This window comes from Rosa chinensis, chromosome 4 (assembly GCF_002994745.2).
Source record: "Rosa chinensis cultivar Old Blush chromosome 4, RchiOBHm-V2, whole genome shotgun sequence".
NCBI lineage: Eukaryota > Viridiplantae > Streptophyta > Magnoliopsida > Rosales > Rosaceae > Rosa > Rosa chinensis.
In genome coordinates this window covers 66,457,621-66,470,835 of record NC_037091.1, presented here as the reverse complement: position 1 = coordinate 66,470,835, position 13,215 = coordinate 66,457,621, and positions in this window count along the sequence as shown.

The following is a 13,215-nucleotide window of genomic DNA, read 5'->3' as shown; positions in this document are numbered from 1 at the left end:
GTATCATATTTTGCCATTGTTATCACCAAATCCCGAACCATATCATAAACTTTACATGTGAAGATTGTTTGATGATAGGTCTTGTCCACCACTTCTAACAAACATTGGTTTGTTAGCCCAAAGAAACAATCTTCCTCAGCTTCAACTGCTAATTGACCATTTATGAGATGAACGAAATTTTCTCCAATCCACCAATGTACAAATTGGTTTTTGGTTATTATGCAATTCTCTAGATAAAGAGACAAACAAATGAAGCATGACTTCAGATAGGATGAAAGTTCATCATAACTTTATGAGAGGAACAAAACCTTCTCCAATGCACTAATTGATTTTTGGTTATGATGCGATCCTCTGGATAAAGAGACAAACAAAGGAATCATGACTTCAGATAGGATGAAAGTTTATCATAACTCAGCTGTAGAGAAGCGATAACTGAGTTATCATTTTTTGCTAGCTCATCACAAAAATGGTTAGCAATTCGCATCAATTCATGAAAGTGTACCTACATATGCATTTGCAAGCATAATTAGCTATAATGAGCCACGCTCATTGTACCGCCATAAGTACCAACTCCCACCAAAGGACTGACCTACGGAAACAGGGCCAGGCGGGCTACCGCCTGAGCCTTGGATCGGCCCCAGATCACCGCTGACGCGCCGCCACGCGCCGCGCCAAGATAACATCAGAAGCTCCAGACGCTGGGAATCTAAGCACATCAGTCCCACATCGAAAACAAGAAGAAGATCAACCTTCTCCTCACCTATAAAAGTTTCTCTCCTCTCTCCTCATTAATTACGCATTTCACTACTCATTTATTATTATGCCGCCTATGTGCATTGACTGACTTAGGCATCGGAGAAGTGAAGACCGCCCAACGTGGTCTCCCTCTGACGCCCTGTCTCTCGGGTGACAGCTAGCGAAGGCCATCAGGTCCTCAGAGTAGCGGTTCGCCTACCGGACCCGCGTTAAACAAAAGATCGGCTACCACCGGACTTTAAGCATTAACATTGGCACCGTCTGTGGGAATTCTTGAACAAAAGGTCATCCCACCACAATCACCATGACTAACGATAGTGGGGGAAACGCTGAAGAGCAGGCAGACCAGCCCACCATTCCCCAACCCACCAACCCAGCGGTAAGCATCAACCGCGCACTATTCAGCACCCCGGTAAACCCCGGCGGTGAGACAAACCCAAGTAGCAGCCGCCCACCAAGCCAAGACCTTACCTCTCTATATAAGATGGCACTAGCGGATCTTCACAAGGCAAACAGAGAGCGTGAACAAGAGCGCAAAGAAAAGGCCGAGGCCCAAAAGTAGGTGGCCACGCTGGTGTCACATTTTGATGAACTAAAAAGAACGCTGGAGGCAACCGCCAACCCGGCACGGAGCGAACAATCACGGAGCACCAGGCACAGCCGGCCTAGTACCGGCGCATTGGTACCAGCATCAGTCGTGCATATGCAGGTCCCGCTGAACCCACCAGGGCTATTGGGAATGGGGTCGCCCCCCGTGCCCCAACTAATGTTGGAGCAGGAGGCAGAATCATCGCTGCACACCCACCACTCAAGGGCTAGGGCAAGAACCTAAGGAAACCCACCTGCCCCCAGGCGAGGATCAGTCCAGCAGAATGCCAGGCCAGGCCCCGCTGGCGACGCAATCGCTCAAATACTGGAAAGGATGCAACAGTTGGAACAAAGGCTAATCCGGGCGGAATCAGGCGCCCCAGCGCCAATTTCAAATCCGTTTTTCGCGTCCAGGCCAGGACCATTCACCGCTGCGATCCTGCAGGTTGTCAGGCCGGTGTACTCAAAGACTCCAAAAATGTCACATTACAGCAGTAGGACTGATCCTTTTGTCCATATGGACACTTTCAAGAAGGTCACCAACAACAAGGGATTCGATGATGCCACCCTGTGCCACTTGTTCAACGAAACGCTAGACAATGAGGCAATGAACTGGTTCTTCGAGTGGTCGCCGGGATCCATTGACTCATTCCAGGCGTTATCACACGCTTTCCTTTCTCGATTCATCCTACTGTCCGCCGGGCACCACAATACAAGCCAGCTGTTCAACTTCAAGCAGGGTACGGAGGAAACACTAAAGGCATTCGTCACAAGGTGGAGGGCGGTAGCATCTCAATGCCGCGATCTTGATAAAACAATGGCTTCGGCGGCTTTCAAGTAGGGACTCCTCAAGGGGCCATTCCTTTATCACCTCAACTACAATCATCCAAATGCGGTGTACGACCACCTCATGAGTGAAGCGGTCATTCATGCCCAAGCAGAATTCATCACATATGGAGAAACCCCACCGCCACCAGCAACACCAACAAAATCAACACAACCCTCCTCCAGTCATCAAGAGACCACTAGCAAAACTCCTGCCACATCGCCAACTGACAAGAAGAGGGAGTGGCAACAGGGCCATTACCAGAACAAGCGGCAGAAAGAACAACACTACAAGGGAAACCGCCCATCCCATAGGAACAACCGCAACGAACAAACGGAGTCCTCTCAGCGGTATGCAGTATTTATAGTCCTCATAACCTCGTATGAGGAAATATACAATCAGTTCAAGGATCGGATCCCACCGCCACCCCTAGGAAGATACCCAAAAAGGGGCAAACCAAGAAACACCGGCAGGTGGTGCAAATACCACGAGGACAGCGGTCACAATACCAACAGCTGCAATGCTCTCAAAACGGCCATTGAGACCTTGTACCGTGATGGCAAGATGGAGCAATTCAAGGTGCGCCAACCGCCACCTGTGATCACCAACATTGAGCCCTTAGGCCGCATCAACACCATCGAAGGCTGTGCTCCAATCACCAACATGTCTCACAGGGCAAGAAAGCGTTATGAACGAGCTAATCACCTAAAGGAAGTCTGCAATATCTGCTACGAAAGATCCGCCAAACTCCCAAAGTCTGGTTGGGAGCCCATTACCTTCTCAGAGGAGGAGGAACGAGGAGTACATCTGCCCCATACGACCCATTCTTGATCGACGCCATTCTCGACAAATGGTCAGTGGGAAGAATCCTGGTGGATAGCGGGGTCCGCTGTCAATGTCATATTCAGCGGTTGTTACAATAACCTTAAGCGGAACAGAAAACTACTCCAAGATCATGAGCCACTGCTTAACTTGTCCGGTGACGTCACGCAACCACTGGGTTCTGACTATATGCGGCTAACTATCGGCGCTAGTCCATGTATGGTGGAGGTACATACAGAGTTCATAATTGTCGATTGTTTCAGTTCATATAACGCCATCATTGGCCGGCCAACACTCAACAAGCTCAAGTGCATCATCGCCGGATACATGCTTTTCATGAAGTTCCCCACACCCAACGGCATAGGCTGTGTCAAGGGAAGTCAGGAGTTAGCACGAGAATGTTATTCAACTACTATAGCACGATCAACCCACCGCCATGAAATCCTAGCGATGGGCAGTCGGGCACCGCCACCAAATATTTTTGAGGATCCTAGGGATGACGAGAAAAAGTATGTAAAGAAGGAGCCAGTCAATCCAGAAACGTCATTAAAGGTTGTCAGCATCTCTGACGACCACCCTAAGCGGACAGTCTGCAAGGCGCTTAATTAGACCCAGAGGTGGCGGCCGAACTCACTCAGTTCTTACGAGACAACGCTGCGGTCTTTGCCTGGTCATATGCAGACATGCCAGGTATCTCCCCTGAAATCATCACACACAAGTTGAGCATCAAACCATCCTTCTATCCTATCAAACAAAAGTGGAGAGCCTTCGACGAAGAAAAATATCGTGCAATAGGAGAAGAAGTTGCCAAGCTCCAGGGCATTGGGTTCATCCACCAAGTCATCTATCCTTAGTGGATTTCCAACCTGGTTATGGTCAAAAAGCCTAGCGGCAAGTGGCGGATGTGTGTCGACTTCAAAAATCTTAATAAGGCATGCCCAAAGATAGTTTCCCACTACCCCGCATTGATCAACTGGTTGATGCAACCGCCGGACATGAGCTCCTCAACATGATGGACGCTTTCTCCGGCTACAATCAGATCAAGATGCATCCCGGCAACCAGGAATGCACCACCTTCACTACCGACAAAGGCCTACATTGCTACAATGTTATGCCTTTCGGTCTGAAGAACGCAGGCGCAACTTATCAGCGACTGATGAACGCCATGTTCGTGGAACATCTGGGTAAGATAATCGAGGTCTACATAGACGACATGTTGGTCAAAAGCGTAAAAGCCAGCGGACATGTGGCAAACCTCAAAATCATAGTAACCATCCTCTTGGCCTATGATATGCACCTCAACCCAGAAAAATGTTTCTTTGGCGTCATCGCCAGCAAATTCCTGGGTTATATCGTCAGTGAACGAGGCATCGAAGCTAACCCTGACAAGGTGCAAGCCATCCTAGACTTGAAGGACCCAGAATGGAAGGTGCACGTCTAAAGCCTCCAGGGCAAGCTAACCCCCCTGTCTCGATTCATCTCCAGACTCACTGACAGGTGCGCCCCATTTTTCAAACTCCTTAAAACGACTCACAAGAAAGTCATCAATTGGAACCCAGAGTGCCAGGCGGCGTTCTAAGGCTTGAAAGAGTACCTGGAGGCAGTTCCACTCCTTTCCATTCCTGTGCAAGGAGAAACACTATACATATACCTAGCAGTATCACAATCAGCGGTGAGCTGCGCCATCGTCCGGCGGGAGAACCAGGATGAGCTCCCAGTGTTCTATGCCGGCAGAGGCATGAACGGAGCGGAAACAAGGTATCCTCCCTTAAAGCAACTTGCTCTCGCACTCATCGTTGTTGCCAGAAGCCTCCGCCAGTACTTCCAAGCCCACACAATCCATGTATTAACCAATCAACCGCTGAGACAAGTAATGCAGAACCCTGAACATTCGGGGCGCCTCAGCAAGTGGGCCATTGAGCTCAGCGAGTTTGACATTGATTACAAATCAAGAACCGCCATGAAGGGCCAGGCAGTGGCAGACTTCATTGCTGAACTCACCGAGCGTCAGCTCGAATCTAAAATCGAAGCAGAGCCCAGAACGGAAATGGTGACCGCTGAAGAGCCAACTCCCCAGTGGTCAGACTGGAACCTGCATGTGGACAGCTCTGCTAACGCCAAGGCCAACGGCGCCAGCGTCATCTTAATAGGACCGGGGGGGCTGAGCGTGGAATACACATTGAAATTCAACTTCAAAGCCTCAAACAATATGGCGGAGTATGAAGCACTCATTACCGGCCTACTCCTCGCCATCGATTCAGGGGCTGACAATGTCAACATCTTCAGCGACTCTTAGTTAGTCGTTAACCAGGTCAACGACAGCTTTCAGGCCAAGGACCAACAATTAGCGGCATACTTAGGGTACGTCAAGACACTGCTCAAAAAATTCAAATTTCACACCATCACACAGATCCCTAGGGAAAGGAACGCCAAAGCTGATTCACTGGCAAGACTGGCAACGGCTCAGCCACATCAAAGTCCAGCGGACACAAGAGTAGAATGTCTCGACAAGCCAAGTATCACAAAAACCCTGGTGGAGATCTTCAACATTGAGGTCAATCCTAGCTTGATGGACGAAATTATTCAGTACAAGCGCAACGGGACATTACCAAAGGACAAAATCAAGGCGCGACAGCTCAAGCGGAGAGCAACCCCCTACAACATCCAGGACAGTAAACTTTACCGCCAGGGATTCACTCACCCCGACCTCCGCTGTCTAACCCCAAAGGAGGGAAAGGTCATGCTGGCAGCGATACACGGCGGAGAATGTGGAAACCACTCCGACGCCAGATCTTTGGCCAATTGCACAATGCGACAAGGCTATTTTTGGCCTACACTCGGCGATGACGCCCGGCGGGTATCGAGATCTTGTCACAAATGCCAACAATAGGCTGATCTCCCACATGCACCGGCGGAACCACTGTCGTTCATCATCAGTCCATGGATTCACTCAACGTGGGGCCTGGACTTGATGGGAAAATTCCAAACCGCCAAAGGCCAGTTCAAATACATCATTGTTGTTATCGACTACAACAGCAAGTGGATAGAGGCGGAGCCCCTGACGGTAATAACTACCGCCAAGGTAATTCACTTCCTCTGGAAGAACATCTACTGCCGCTACGGCGTCCCGCATACAATCATCATAGACAACGGCACACAGTTCAATAACAAGGAACTCATCTCTTTCACTGCCAACCTGGGTACCAAGATGCGTTTTGCATCTGTCACTCACCCCCAAACCAACGGCCAAGTCGAAGCAGCAAACAAGATAATCAAGAAGCTGCTAAAAAAGAAACTCGACAAAGCCAAGGGTTTATGGGCGGAGAAGCTCCCGGAAGTTCTATGGGCCATCAGAACGACCCCAACTTCCGCCACTAGTGAAACTCCTTTTTGTATGATGTTCGGAACTGAGGCCGTCCTGCCTATCGAGGTAACTCAACCTACCGCTAGGGTCGAAGGCTACTGCCCAGAGACCAACAGCGACGGCGTCAACCTTAACAAGGACCTCCTAGAGGAAAAACGACACAAGGCCCATCTGCACAACCTGCAAAACAAGCAGCGGGTATCGCGTTTCTACAATGCCAGGGTCAAAGCCCGGAACCTCCAACTGGGGGACTGGGTAATGAAGGAAGTCATTCCACCGCCAACAAAACTCCGCCCAACTTGGGAAGGTCCATACAAAATTGTAGAAGTCGTTAGCCCAGGCACCTTCTACTTAATGGACAAGGATGGCGTCACAATGACCCACCCTTGGAATACCGAACACCTTCGGTATTACTACAAATAGTCATGCCGCTACCCAAGAGCATCTTGACTTAGCTAAATTTTTGTTCAATATTTAGCTAAGGGAAGCTACTGATACGCCCAAAATAGACGCTCAACTTAACCCTGCAAGATGTAGTCGTTAGCAATATAGAGTAAGCAGGGATCGTTCAAGCCGGGGATTGAGGGTAACTATATTAATCACATAAAAGAAAAGAAAACAAAACAAAACTAACACTGAAGAAATCGTCACACACTAGAAAAGAAGAAAGAAAGATGGAGGGTCAGAGAGGGGATAGAAGAGGGCATTGCAATCCTAAAAACGAAACTGATTTGGGGTTTTTGGGTTTCAATCGTCACACACTAGAAAAGAAAAATGATTTTGAGTCTAAGGTTTGAAAGATATGGATGAAGATGTTAGGAACTCAGAAATCCACCACCAAAATATGCTTGAGGCAAATTTATCATCCTAGTTTCAATTACTAAGTTGTGAAAAAGGTTTCAATCAAGAACAAACTATGAACGCATGCATAAGTTCTTATTACTTCCCTAGATTACTTAAGCAAGATGAACGCACCATTACTAAGACTTTAGAATAAACAATCAAGGTATAGAACGCTATCCTATTAACAATTTATTCTAAGCATTAATCACATGTGGAAGTTTGATCGAAACAAGTATGCAAAACTAGTGTGGAACGCCTACCTAGCATGCAATCCTTTTTAGTTGGTTTCACCTATTGTCCTATAGGTTTTACTACCATTGAAATAAGCATTATTAACCGTTTAGGAGATTAAAATACCTATTTCTAGCCTCCCTTACAAGTTCATAATGCTCTATGCACGCGTTCATGAACATAAACAAGTAAGAGTTATCCATAAACCAAAACTAAATAAACAATTTCACAACAAAGCAATCACAAAACTAGGAATCAAAATATTGTCAAAAACATATCTTAGGGGCTTCAAACCTCGCCCCTAACAAAAGTGAATTAGCCACACATCGTATCAAAATTCACAACTAGAAACATATAAGTTTGAATTACAAGAAAATAAAAACCGTAAAGGAGAGAAGATGAGAGCCACGAATTCACTTTTAGGCAGCCTTGGATGCAAGAACTCCCTTCAAGATGGTACACGGAAAAGCTTGATGAAGATGGATGATGGTGTGCATGGCTTTTTCTTCTTGAAGTTTCGGAAGTTTAGACTTTGTGAACTAGGGTTTTTAGACAGAAGATGGCGCTGTAGATGGGTCCAAATTCAACGTGTTCAGAGCCTCTATATATATAAAATACACAACCCACGTTTCCTTTTCCAATTTTGCTTTGAAAGCCTCCCCTAGTTGCTTGAGGATTACTCTACTTGGTGCATAATTAAATGATTTTCAAGCCTTAATAATCTTCCCAAAATCTTGATGAATCATTCTAGGACTCTCCTTCATATTTGCAGCAGCAATAACCTTCCAAAAATGCCTGGAAATCCGTCCAAGGAAGAATCTCGGCCAAAATGCCTTGTTTTGACTAGGATTCAATTTCTGTCTCTGAAGCTTCCTTCTTGGACAAGGAACAACTTTGTCTTGACAAGTTTCTGGATGGTTCTTGACTTTCACGTGCTCTATGACATCATATCATCTAGAATGATCAATAACCTTATGGAAAAACTCCAAGAAAATCGCTGGAAAAGATATCCCAAAAAAGCTTCGTGAAAAGCTGACAGTTTCTGCCTTATCGGGAACCTTACTTTGAATTTGATTTCCTGCTGCCTCGTTGATGCTTCTGACCAGTTCTTTGGCTCTAGTTAAATTATAACATCATATCTTCAAATATTGCTGGCCCTTTCTTCAAAGTTACAGCTGGAATGATGCAAGAATTGCTCCTCAAAACCGTTCCCAAAAAGCTGATTCTGAAACTGCAGTTTTCTGCTTTGCAGCAACTGTTTTGCACAATGATTTTCGTGGACTTCCCTTGTAGTTTCTGGCTAAAAGGTTGATCAAACTTAGTCCTCTGCATCAGTACTTCATGATCCATGCCTTCGTTTCTCTCTTTAAGCTCTTATTTCTCTTGAATCACTCCACGAACTACCTAAAAAGAAAACAAAGTTAAAATTGACTTTTTAAAGGAAATAGCTAAGAAAAGTAAAAAGGTTTCACATTATATTTGTCGCATTTATGCTCCTATCAGCTTCCGTTGAAGCACCCTTGTGTTCCCAGCAAGAGCAAGCCTTAACCCCTTCAACGGGTACTACCCCGCTTTTGTAAACGCTGATCAGTCAGCTATCAATGAAACGAGGAATTATTCAAATCATTGTTACCAAGTCTAGCACTAGGGGCAACTAGCAACGCCAGCAATAGTCAGTAGACCACGTTCGCTACATTGTGCACTTAGACCAATCTTAATTCCTTTAATGTTTCATTGATTGGCAAAAGCAAAACTCTTAGTCAAAACTGTAGCGGTACAGACATATCATGGCAAACACCAAATTTTGAAATTTCATATATATAGGGCTGGGACTCCCTACCCAAAAGAGTTCATTACATCAAAAAATTACGCCTTAGCGGCTACAAAAAAAACTTCATCTTTCAAGGGTTGGCTCGGCTGCCATCAGCATCTCCACCTTCAGCATGTGGCGGCAGATGTAGGCGGCTTGTTTGGTCAGACCCTCGGGCAGTGGGACTTGGAGTCTCTATTGTACCATCCGCCCGAGTATGGGCTGCCAAGAACCCAGCACGGGACACCTCCGACTGGGTAGGAGGAGTCCGTTGGGAGTCATCCGTCTGGCGTGCACCACTCTCTCCTCTCCCCGAGCGAGCACCTTCAGTTTGGGCAGGGACGGCACCCTCCGTCCTCGGGGCATTCCGGGTTGCCGGCATGGTGGCTGGGACGCCTTCACCCAGTCGATAGCGCCCTTCTGTGTCAGCATCTCCACATTGGCGACTGCACCGGCCTTCGCGGCCTTAGTCAGCCCTTTCTTATAGTCCGCCTACTTCTTGAAGGCCTCCACCGCGGCAGCCCCCGCACTGTTTCCCTCAGCCCCCAGGCGAGCAACTTCACCCTCCAGCCTCTTCACCTCGGCCAGTCTAGCAGCAGACTCCCGCTGCAGGATCTCAATCTTCTTCTCCTTGCCGGCCACCCTATCTTGTAGCAAGGACATGTCTTGCTCCAGCTTGGAGACATGATCATTCCGCTCCACGTCCCACTGGACGACCACTGCCAGCTTGCCGTGAGCATCTGCGGCATCACAATCCGCCTTGGTCAGGCGCCGCTCCACGTCCGCCAACCTGCCTTTGGCCTCCCCCAGCTCTCTCTGGAGACCCTCGATCTCCTCCCTGAGCTTCCGCTCAACTCGAGGCTACTTAGAAGCCGCCACAACATTTCGTGCAGTCCAACCGACAGATGACCAAAGGCCGAGCTGAAGGGTGATTGGTCAATGGCGGTTGGGCGTGAAATCCCCACTAGGCCGCCAAACCCGAGCAGCTCGCAGAGATGATATGGAAATTCCCGCTCACCGTCAGTCATAAACTCTGAGTACACGGTGAATGAATCCAGTTCGCTCGTGGGCACCTCTCTCTCAGCAGCCACAGGCCCCTTCGGCGGAGCTTGTCGAGTCTTCTTCTGCTGGCGGGCCCCGATGATCTCCACATCGTCCCCTTTTTCCTCATCAGGGGAGTCATTTTGTCGGTGCTTCAGCTGAAGCACCCTTGTGTTCCCAGCATGAGCAAGCCTTAATCCCTTCAACGGCTGCTCCAACCCCGTGACGGTGGCAGACCCCGCCGGCTGCACCATTTTTTCCTTCTGTGGCCCACGTCGAACGGCATCCATTTTCTCTTTCTATGGCGCTGTTGCAGCAGGACCCTTATTTCCGCCCACAGCCCCACCACCCACACCGGCCCTCACCTGAACGACAGGCAAGCCGTCACCACCAAGATGGGAGTGGTGCGGCATGGGTAGCACCACAGGAACCTCGGATGGGCTTAGCGCCAACGTTTCCGGGTTCACGACTGTCTGCTGAGCCACCAGCCCGGAAGCGTACATGGTCTCCAAAAAATTTTCGATCTCGGCACGGTCCATGGCTTTGGCGAAGGCGTCACGGCTCGCTTTGTTACCTGGCGGAGTCTCTAAAAAAAAAAAAAACCACAAACCAATTAGCCTGAGACAATCTGATCAAAGGTACGGTGTGGCGGAGATTGCCTTACCAACGGCACGAGTCAGTTGTTGATCGACCAACAACTCCCAGCAAGTAAGGAGACGAAAGTCCAGCAAGTTGCGATTCCGCAAGCAACCTCTGATACGTGCCACGCGACACTCTTCTTCGCGAGTCAGGTTATAGCGCAACCCCGCTGCACAAGAAAGTAATTGTCAATACAGAGTACAAGGCTATATATAAAAAAAATATAAAAAAATAAAAAAAAAACCGCCAGTTATGTTCAGCGGAGACCGACAAACAACCTCGGATAGGCTGAAACTCCGACTTAATCCTAAACGTCGGCTCCCCCTCGTTGGACCCCGCTTGGTATTCCCACCCCGTCGTGGCAACACAGAAGGTACCCCGCCAGTAAGACATGGAATCTCTCAGGTTCTCGATCAGCTTGGGTGCTCCTTGGCAGCGACTCAATTTTACCTGCCCTCTGCAACCTTGGCGCTTCACATACACCAGTTCGTAGAAGTGCAGCACCTCCGCCACAGTTGGTCCCTCGCAACCGGACAACCGCCATAGCGAGTTCAGCGCCAGCATCAACCGCCACATGTTGGGGCAGATTTGCCAGAAAGCAAGGCCAAACTCACACACCAAGATTTGAAGGTTCGGCACCAGCGGGAATGTCACTCCCTGGCGGAATATCGCCTCGTGCACAGCGGCAAACCCCGCTGGAAGAATCGAGGCCTTCTCGTCCACCATCGGCGGACGCAGCTTCACCATGCCTGGCAACCGGAACATCCGCTTCACCCGGTTGACGGCAACAACAGTCATCCGCCCTCCCGCCTCATCAACAAGGGTGTCGTCCTGGAGGACCTACGCTGACTCAGCATCCTCCCCCGCCACCTCTCCCCCATCAGCGGAACCACTGGTAGCACTGTTACTTGCTAACCGCTCGTCACGCATATTAACTCTCTGGACGCGAAGCACGACCCATAGCTACTTCCCAAGGTATGGTTTGTAGCGGCTCAACCTCTAGCAGTTCTGGCAGTGAGGTTCCTGCATGGGCAGACGGAAGCAACGAGTCAATAAAAATTCTATCCGCCGCGCTGAACGGCACGTCAGACCCGGAGTCCTCACTGCTTGAAATCTCTACGACGTTAGCCATCCTAAACCCTAAAACCCAAATCAGTCAGCTCACACAAGATCTAACCTATCCCTATATCAGTTATACCCAAGAACATCAAGAACAGTCACCCAGAAAATGCCAAAACAAGAACAAACACATACTCAACCCAAATTCGACCATCTAGCAAATCCCTAAGCCCTAACTCTCTGTCAAACACCATAACCCATCCCCAAGACTCACTTTATACCCTCAGAAGACATCGGGGAAGAACAGGTCACAAAAAAAAAAAAAAAAAAAAAAGGAAAAAAAAAATCCAAAACCCAGAAACTGGCCATAGCAAAGATCCTGTGAAACAGGGATGAGGTTCAGGATACCAACCTCAAAGACAAAATCTCTGGCGAGATCGTGAACACTTGTCTTCGATGCAGGAGATCGTCGTCCTTCCAGGTGTGATAACTCCACGAAATCGCCGCAGCTTTCTTCTCGAATCTCAAACGAGCAGAGCTTGAAGACGACGAGTAGAGTTTGAAGTTTTAGCAAAGTGTCAAATCTCGCTAAGTTCCCCCCCCCCTTTTTATGTCAACGTCAAATAATTCTAAGCCGTCCACTGAAAAATGACATCACGTACCATCTGTACACGTGTCCCACGTCTCTACTTATTCTCCGGATTAACCGAGGCGTCGCCTCGGTTACAAAATCCATAATTACTTGCATTTAATGGCAAGGAGACTGCTAGGCTGAGGAGACACGCCTCCACACGCTAACCCTCCATAGGTTAACCACGTGTCGACCACCATCAGACGAAGCGTCTGATGGAAGTAACCACTTAAGGAAGAAATCACCAATCGTTGGAAGTCTCCGCCAAGCGAAACCCCGCTAGCGGAACTTCTCCCTTGTCACCTTCCAAGTGACGAAGTCTCTGCTGATCGAAACTTCGCTAGCGGAACTTCTCCCTTGTCACCTTCCAAGTGACGAAGTCTCCGCTGAGCGAAACTTCACTAGCGGAACTCCTCACTTGTCACCTTCCAAGTGACGAAGTCTCCGCTGAGCGAAACTTCGCTAGCGGAACTTCCCACTTGTCACCTTCTAAGTGACGAAGTCTCCGCTGAGCGAATCCTCGCTAGAGGAACTTCTCCCTTGCCATGGTCCAAGCGACGAAGTCTCCGCTAGCGGAACTTCCACTCGTCAACTTGCAAGAAAGG